This window comes from Prunus dulcis, chromosome 6, assembly GCF_902201215.1.
Source record: "Prunus dulcis chromosome 6, ALMONDv2, whole genome shotgun sequence".
Classification (NCBI taxonomy): Eukaryota; Viridiplantae; Streptophyta; class Magnoliopsida; order Rosales; family Rosaceae; genus Prunus; species Prunus dulcis.
This window is the reverse complement of record NC_047655.1, coordinates 7,961,150-7,970,383: the sequence shown is the minus strand read 5'-3', so window position 1 is coordinate 7,970,383 and position 9,234 is coordinate 7,961,150.

Genomic DNA, 9,234 nt, shown 5'->3' with positions numbered 1-9,234 from the left:
AAGAAGTTCACAAATCCCTTTAGTCATGCCTCTGAACTCGGCTTCTGCACTGGATAAAGCTACTACATTCTGTTTCTTGCTTCTCCATGTCACCAAATTACCTCCCACGAATGTGAAGTAACCCGATATGGATTTTATATCTGTTACATTACCTGCCCAATCTGCATCTGAATAACCATCAATATTTAGATGACCATGCTTTGAGAACATAAGTCCTTTTTCCAGGTGTAGACTTCAAATATCTAAGTATCCGAAGAACTGCATTCATATGGTCTTCACTTGGAAAGTGCATAAATTGATTGACAACGCTCACCGCATAAGCAATGTCTGGTCGAGTATGTGACAAATAGATCAATCTTCCCACTAACCTTTGGTATCTTTCTTTGTTAGTTAGAACTTGATCAGGATATTCTCCAAGATGATGATTCTGAACAATAGGAGTGTCCGCAGGTTTACAATCTAGCATCCCTGTGTCTGTCAACAAGTCTAAGACATATTTCCTTTGAGAGAGAAATATGCCTTGCTTCGATCGAGCCACCTCAATTCCCAAGAAATACTTGAGTCCACCTAGATCCTTCATCTCAAACTCCGTAGCCAGATAGTCTTGTAGTTGTGATATTTCCTGTTTATCATTCCCAGTAATAATCATATCATCAACATAGATTATTAATGCTGTTACCTTCCCTTTTCGATGTTTCAAGAACAGAGTATGATCTGAGTTGCATTGTTTGAAACCATTGTTCTTCATTGCCATGGTGAACCGTCCAAACCATGCGCGTGGTGATTGTTTCAATCCATACAATGCTTTTCGTAACCTGCAAACTGTTCCAGTCTGAGTAGTATTATATCCAGGAGGAATGTCCATGTACACCTCCTCCGTGAGTTTGCCATGTAGAAAAGCATTCTTTACATCAAACTGGTGTAGTGGCCAATCCAAATTAGCTGCAAGGGACAATAAGACTCTAACGGTGTTTAACTTTGCAACTGGAGCAAAGGTTTCTTCATAGTCTATACCATAGGTCTGTGTGTACCCTTTTGCCACAAGTCTTGCCTTGTATCGCTCGATAGATCCATCTGCATTGTGTTTTATAGTAAACACTCATCTACATCCGATAGTCTTTTTTCCTCGGGGTATAGTCTCCAATGTCCAAGTCTGATTTTTCTCAAGGGCTTTCATCTCCTCTTTTATAGCTTGGACCCACTTAGGATCTTTCAATGCTTCAGAGACCTTGGTTGGAATATGGATAGCAGACAACTGATGCAAAAAAGCCTTGAGTGGTTCAGACAGCTTCTCAGTGGATACATGATTTGCAATTGGATACTTGGATGTCTTGCCAATATCAGGTGAATAACGGTTTGGTGGTTTCCCACGATTTTGCCTGAAAGGTAATTGATATCCAATAGTTTTATCATCTAAATGCACAAGTCTAGTAGGAGTAGTTACCTCAAGGATATTCTCAGGAGATTGGTCTGTTGGTACTGTTGAGTTAGAGGGGGGTCTTCATCTTGTTGTTCTGTATTGTCTGTAGGTGTGAGACTCGGATCAGAAATATCTTCGCATGGATCAGGTGGGTCAGGCAATTGATTGCTATGAATGGGCGATTGGTCGCTTTTCGACAGAGAGTAATCTCGTGCTCCAGACTCGGAATGATCAATCATTTCTGTACAAAGGAGAATTTCTTTATTTTCCAAGTTGCTCCAATTTTGCTCTTCACTTCGTATCTCCCCCTGAAGTGTAGAATTGGATGATGGGTCATGGAAGAACAACTCAGATTCTAGAAAGGTCACATCCAAAGTGACATAGGTTCGTTGGGTAGGAGGGTGATAACAGCGGTAGCCTTTCTGATGAGTGGCATAACCCACAAAAACACAACGAAGCGCACATGGATCAAGTTTGCTACGTTGATTTTTGTGGAGATGAACGAAAGCCACACATCCAAAGATTCGGGGTGTGAGTACCAAAACAGAAGGAAGATGTCTGTGTTGTGCAAGCACCTGTAAGGGAGTTTTAAAGGTCAGTACACCAGAAGGCATGCGGTTGATCAGATGAACTGTGGTGACAATAGCATCATCCCAGTGATGGCGAGGAACATGAGCGCCAATCAGAAGTGCTCGGGCGGTTTCAAGAAGATGTCGATTCTTTCGTTCAGCAACACCATTTTGTTGTGGGGTCTGAGGACAAGTCGTCTCATGGATAATTCCATGTTGTTGGAAGTAAGTCTGAAAGTCATGATTGACAAATTCTCCACCATTGTCTGAGCGAAGAATCTGGATTTGAGCATTAAACTGAGTTTTCATCTGTTTGTGGAAGGACTGAAACAGGAAAACACTTCGTTTTTATTCTTCAGCAAATAAAGCCATGTCATCCGTGTACAATCATCGATGAATGTGACAAACCATCGAACACCAGAAGGAGCAATGATAGGAGAAGGTCCCCAGACATCAGAGTGAATTAACGTAAATGGAGTAGTACACTTGTTCGTACTCAACGGGTAGGGCACACGGTGACTCTTGGCCAAAATACAAGTATCACATGTGAAGTCGGAGTCCTTGAAACCTGAGAATAAATCTGGTATAAGATGCTTCATATAACTAAAAGACGGATGTCCCAATCGACGGTGCCACAACCAGATTTGCTTTTGTTTGCTATCAAAGGGATGTGTCACACTGTTAGCCATGCCGGGACTGAAGTCATCGACATAATATAGCCCCCCTCTCTTAGTACCACGACCAAAAATCTCCTTAGTGTGAATATCCTGAAGCAAACAAAAACTCGGGTAAATGAGTACACAACAATTCAATTGTTCAGTAAGCTGACTAACTGACAACAATTTAGTGGATAAAGATGGAACAAGTAAAGTATTAGACAGTGTGAGAGAGGATGAGAGTGCAACAATGCCAGCCCCTGTCACAGGATAAGTAACACCATTGGCATTTGCAATACAGGTTCGTCGAGGTTGTGTAGTATTCAGAAAATCATCAGGATCAAACGTCATATGATCATTTGCACCGGAATCAATTATCCAACTCCTGGAATCAATCTCATCGGAAGTATGGAATCCATAACCAGTACCATTACTGGTCATATTGCATTGTCCTCGATCTGTAAGAGTAGCCCACTAATTGGGGTAGCCATGCGATTTAAAACAAGTCTCACAAGTGTGTCTCGGATCACCACAATATGCACAATCTGGTCCATGTGTCGGGGTCGTTAGTCGAGAAGTCATAATCTGTGCACCGAAAGATGCATAGGATACAGGTTGAGTAGGAATTGGGATCGAAATCTGAGCCTGAGTCGGGACCGGAGTCGGAGTCGAAATCGGGATCAGGGTCTGAATCAGAGACAAATTCGGGGTTGGGGTCATCATCGGAGTGGGGGTCTGGGTCGTCTTCGGAGTTGGGGTCGGGGTCATCGTCGTCATAGTCGGGGTCGGGGTCGGGGTCGTCAAAAGAGGATCCTGATTCTGGATCGGGTTCGGGGTCAAAGTCTGCATCTGTAGGAGCGGAGCCATCTGGGCACTCAACTTAACGATGGTTGGTGGGGAATGAGAGAAGGAGTCGGTGGTGCTACCTCCATGAGGATTGAAAAAATCATCAACCCCCATAGCAGTGGCGGGGGGTTGAAACTAGAGTAAGCAATTCCAAGATCGCCGCTCTGATACCATGCTAAAATATGAAAACTATGAGAGAATATTTGTTTGTGGGAATTTTTTGTGTATTCTTCTCCTTGTAGGAGGTCATATTTATAATACAACGAAACTTGAATGGGCAAGTAAATAATAAATTCCTAAATCTATTTGCAGTAGGAAATCAGGAATTAAAGTAAATCAATTACAATTATAATAGGAATTCTTGGTGTGTAAGGAAAGTAAGTCAATATCCACAAGTCACGCCAACATAGTATTCCTTTGTTCCAATAGTCACTACAAAAAAAAAGGCCATTTACGACGGATAGAATGCGTCGTATAAGGCTCGAGCAAGACAGAAGCCAAAATCTTAAACTGATTTATAATTTAAAAGAAAAAAAGAAAAAATAATCAATGAATAATAACAACTTCGAATTAATGGGTGATTAATTATAAGTCCACCATGAAGAATATAATGCAGGAATACGAGACAAACTTGGATGGCGACATGTATATTTGCCGTCGGGGTTTTCATCCACCAACCAAATAATGCATTATTTTTTCTTTAAAGAAACAAGCGTAGCTAGCAAGCTTCTCTGCTCATAGCTAAGCTATAAAATATCAAATAATGGCAAAAAATATATTTATTTGTCCCAACCCAACTAGAAGATCCTATGGATCCCACAAAAAAAAAGAGATATGCAAACAACATATATAAATAATGATGAGGTAAGAGCATGTATTTTTGGTTAACGAAATAAATTAGCAACATGATAAGTCTATATTATATATATATATTTTATGCCTCATTTGCTTATTTATTTATTAATTTCTTGGATTAAATTGGTTGTTTTTAACTAATTTTGTGAGATTTGTGAAGGAATTGTGAAATAGGAGAAAGTGTGCTAAAAAAGGTAAGAAGATGAAGATCAATTAAAAAGAAGCCAAGTCATTCCTTTTGTTGCAAGGAATGTTGTCAAATTTCCTAATTCAAGATGGTGCAAGTCTTATCAAGTCAAACAAGGAGAAATAAAGAAGACTTTATTTTAGAAGGAATCATATTTTTATAACAATTGTAATTATTCCTTAGGTAGGATTTTTAGGAGTTTTATAAATAGGGAATTTAGGTCATTGTTGAAGGGATCCATTACCCATCATCCATCCTCCATCATCTATCCTAAAGAAACGAAATAAATTAGCAACCCCACCACCACACCACTTGTATCAGTTTGGAGAGTAAATATTATCATATTAATAATTTCTTTTTCTTTTTCCTTGATTTATGGTGGATTTTTTCTTGTCAAATATACATTGCTTTCACGTTATCTTTTTCTCAAGATTTTCCGAGAGTAGCAGTTTAACATATACGACAGACTGCGAATCTATAAACCCACAACATCCTACCTGCCCGTTATGTTGTATGTCTCTCATATTCATCCATTTCTTTTCACATACAACTAACAAATAATACACAATATAATATATATATATATATATATATATATTCAACTGTATGGAAATAATGTTTTGGATTTAATTTCTGTATTATTAAAGCTTTTAATTTTATAAATCAATGATATGCTGGTCACGAGTCAGACATTTCTGCAAGACCATAATTTTTCTATGGCATTGGAAGAGGACGGCTGCTAGGCATGTGCTCATGTCTAGCAAGCATGCATGACAGCAATTAAACCAAGACACAATTTCCACAACGCAGAAAAGAAAACTGCATGACATGAATGAACCTTGGAATATAAGAATTATATCAATATATTATTATGCATGATAAATGCAGCACTAGTTGCAGTCAACTCATCAAACAGGGAATGTCCTGCCGACAATGTTATGATCGAGTTGGCTTGTTTTTGTATCGAGCTTGGGCTTATTCTTGGCTTGGGTCATCTCATCTTGTTTTTAAACGAGTTTAAGCTTAATTTTGACTCGAGTTAATGAAAATTGAAAAATAATAAACATAGTAATACGACATGTCCAAATAGAAATGCACATTCCTGAAAAGACAAAACGTCCAATGTCTTCTTGGTATAATCATCATTGAGAGGTTAGACTTAAGGTTTCTAGTCTCAAATTGGTTAACTGCTTCGATTTTAGGTTTAAAGCATAGGTTTCAAAAAATTGAATGAAAATGAGGTATTCTCAACGTGTCATGCCCGTAAGAAAGATACCTAGGATTTATGTTTATCAATATTGCATCATCAAAGTAGGAAGGATGGCAAAGCGAAATGATAGATGGGATAAATGAACTGGACGTAGCCTGTAGGAAAAGGAGATCAGAATGATACAAGATCGTTATCCCCCTTGCATGATGAAGTTAATTTCCTAAGTAAGTAATTGGGAAAGGGTTACCACAGAAAACGGGCTCTGCTTTGACTTCTTGCATGCTGCCAAAATCTCCCAAGTGCAAACGGCCCTAGAAGTTTTTTAATAGCGAGATGAAGGGCCTACCATATACTACTCCTTCCACTAGAATTGGGCCTAATGATATGGGAAAGGAGGGTGGAGGAAGAAATTGGTGCATGATGGCTCTGCAAATTGCTTTCTTTGACATTGGCAATGGCGACTGCAGATCAATCTCTGGCATGTTATGAGACATTTAAATTAGTTATACATTAGTGTTTATTGTTATGCATTTTATATTTTTATCATTTGATAAAGAGATTAATTAAAAAAATAAAATAAAATGTAGTGTTAAAAGGGCCAAATTATTTCATGAGTGTTGCTATATATACTAACTAAATACGTTCTTGTTAATCAAATTTTTAAACACCTAAATGATATGATAGTAAAAATAATAAAAAAATTAATCAAAGAGAAATATTTCATTAATTTTGCTGCAAAGATATATGAGTACAACTAGAAAACTAGAAAATAGAGGTGCAATAACTAAGGTGACCTCGTCCAAACCTTACCATAAAAAACTTCCAAAGAAGAAAAATTCGGTCAAAGAAGCATAGTAACACCACATCTCAAGTAACCCATGGTCAAGAGGCCTCTTCCCCATCACCCACCAGCTTTGGCAGTAACCAACTTGGTGCGTGGAGTTCCCAGAAAAACCGTCCATGTTCGCGTAAGCCATTTTGAGCCAAAGAATGAGCAGCTCTATTCCCTCGCCTTTGTTGGAAAATCACATCAATACAGTACTAGATTTATACATTGAGCTCCGTATATAAGTAGTAAATACGTCTGTTTATCTATTCTTTAAGAAAAAAAAAAAAAAGAAGCTCTCGTTTTGTGTACATACTTCTTCATTAGACGAAATAGATTATTTTTCAGCTAGTATAACTTCTAGTCGATAACATTTTACGATAGTAACCTCCAGTCTATGTCATTGTGCGAAAATGAACTTTGATCAATGTTAGTGTATGACCACAGAACAAAATATCGATAATTTCGCCGATATTTCGGCTAAATTATCGTTTTTTTGGAGGAGCGATATTTTAGCATGTTTCCATTCATTTATCGATAATTTCCTCGATAATTTCGGTAGCGATATTTTCATTCAAATGGCAGCTGTAAATAGTTAACATATCGCGATATTATCGATAATATCGCGATATGAACTTTCAAAAATGAAGTATTTCGCTTGAACTCACGCACACAGAGGGGTTCGAACTCGTCGCCACTTCCAAGTTTTGAGCCACTTAACCACCACACTAGTCATCACTTTGGGATTAGTATTTATGTAATATGGTATTTATAACTCTTCCAAGCTGTTTCTCAAAATAGAAAATAATTACTTATTTCTATATTGTTGGTCAAATATTTAATTACTTAATATAATTTCTTTCTTTCCTATTAAATACATTTAATGTTATTGCTTATTTTATTATTCATTGTAAGTACTTACATTACTAAATTCCCTTTGAAGTTGTTGCTTTTTTTTTTTTTTTGGTGGAGAAATTCTATGATTGCATTTATAATTCAACCAAAAAAGCCACTAGCTACAAAGGGCCAATACAAACTAGCCACAAAAGGGCCATTCCAATAACGGAGCGGTCTAATATCAAAATTAAGAAAATCAGGTATGTCTCCACCAACGATTAGGCAAGATCGAAGAAACTCTAGCATAGGCATCCCAACTAATAATTCAAACTTAGAATAATAAAAAAGAGAAAAAGCTTGAAAAAAAAACAAGCCATAACAATACAAATAAAACTCTCACCAAGGAGAGATGAAAAGCTCTTACAAATGAGAGATGAAAAGCTCTCACAAAGGAGAGATGAAAAGCTCTCACAAATGAGAGATGAAAAACTCTCACAAAAGGAGAGGTGAAAACTACACAGAGAATCCAAAGAGTCTCTGCAACTTATTCCAAACATAAAGAAATTGCAAAAAAGATGGTGGTGGAGATCCGACGCTGAAATGCAGGTGAAGATCCGACGCTGAACCGCAGCCGCCAATAATGGTTGGATGAAAATTATAACAAAACTAAGACAAATAGGGAAAACCTTTTGTCTCTGAAAATGGGGGAATAGGTTAAAGGAGGAAGAGAGGAAGAGAAGAGGGGAGAGGGGGGAAGAACAATGGCTTCTTCCCCCCTCAAAGTGGAAAAGGCTCTAAGAGTGTTTTTTGAGAGAAAGGGGGCTAGGGTTTTTTTTGCTGAAGGAGATAATGTATTTAACTTATCATTTCTCTTCAAGTTGTTGCTTAATAAATTAAATCTCTATAATTATTTTCTTTATTTCCTATTTAATTAATCCTTGGATAACTTTATTTATGTTCTTAGTTAATTTTCAATCTTCACTATTAATTTTTAAGCATGGTAAAGGGCTTAATTTTCATGATAAATCAAATTGGTTTACATCTTTAATTATTTTTCAATTTTTGATAAATAATAAATATAAGAACGTGTACCATGTCATGATGTCCAGTGAATAACGTGAAATAAAGTTACTCATGTATTTTATCATGCAATTTATAAAATGTAAAATATTGTAGTAAAAATGATAAATAAATTACTAGAGGGTGTATAATTTTCTTTCATTAATTACTCTAGATTTTCTAAGTCATAGAGTTTGTCAGCTCGCAATATAATCAACTTAAATCACTCAAACCTACTATGCAATGCATTTCCTTCCAATCTTTTGTGTTAAAATAATAGATGATTGACTAAATAAACTTTTTACAAAGTTTCATTGAAAATTTCCATGTATTTATCACAATTTTCGTGGTTTTTATCATATTTTATCGATATCGATATTTTTCCGATATTTCTATCGATATTTCCGTGTTTTTGAACCACCGATATTTCCAAAACCCTCGATATTTAAGACCTTGTGTATGACAATGAACTCTAATCAATATCAGTGTACGACAATGATATCTAGTCCATTTCAATGGTAAAAAATTGTGTTTGTAAGTTTATATTCAAAATTAGAGTGTGGTAAAAATGCTTATATTGAATGATATTCGCTCATTTATGTTAAAGAATATAAGTTTACATCGGAAACTTGACTAAATAAACTACAATTTATAATAAGTGATTCCACTCCTAATAATACCGAGGCCTTTGTGATAAAACCTCATACCTATTGGACTTTATAGGTGGTGAAGTTAGAGACAATATCTGTGTTTTTAATAGTATGCCGCA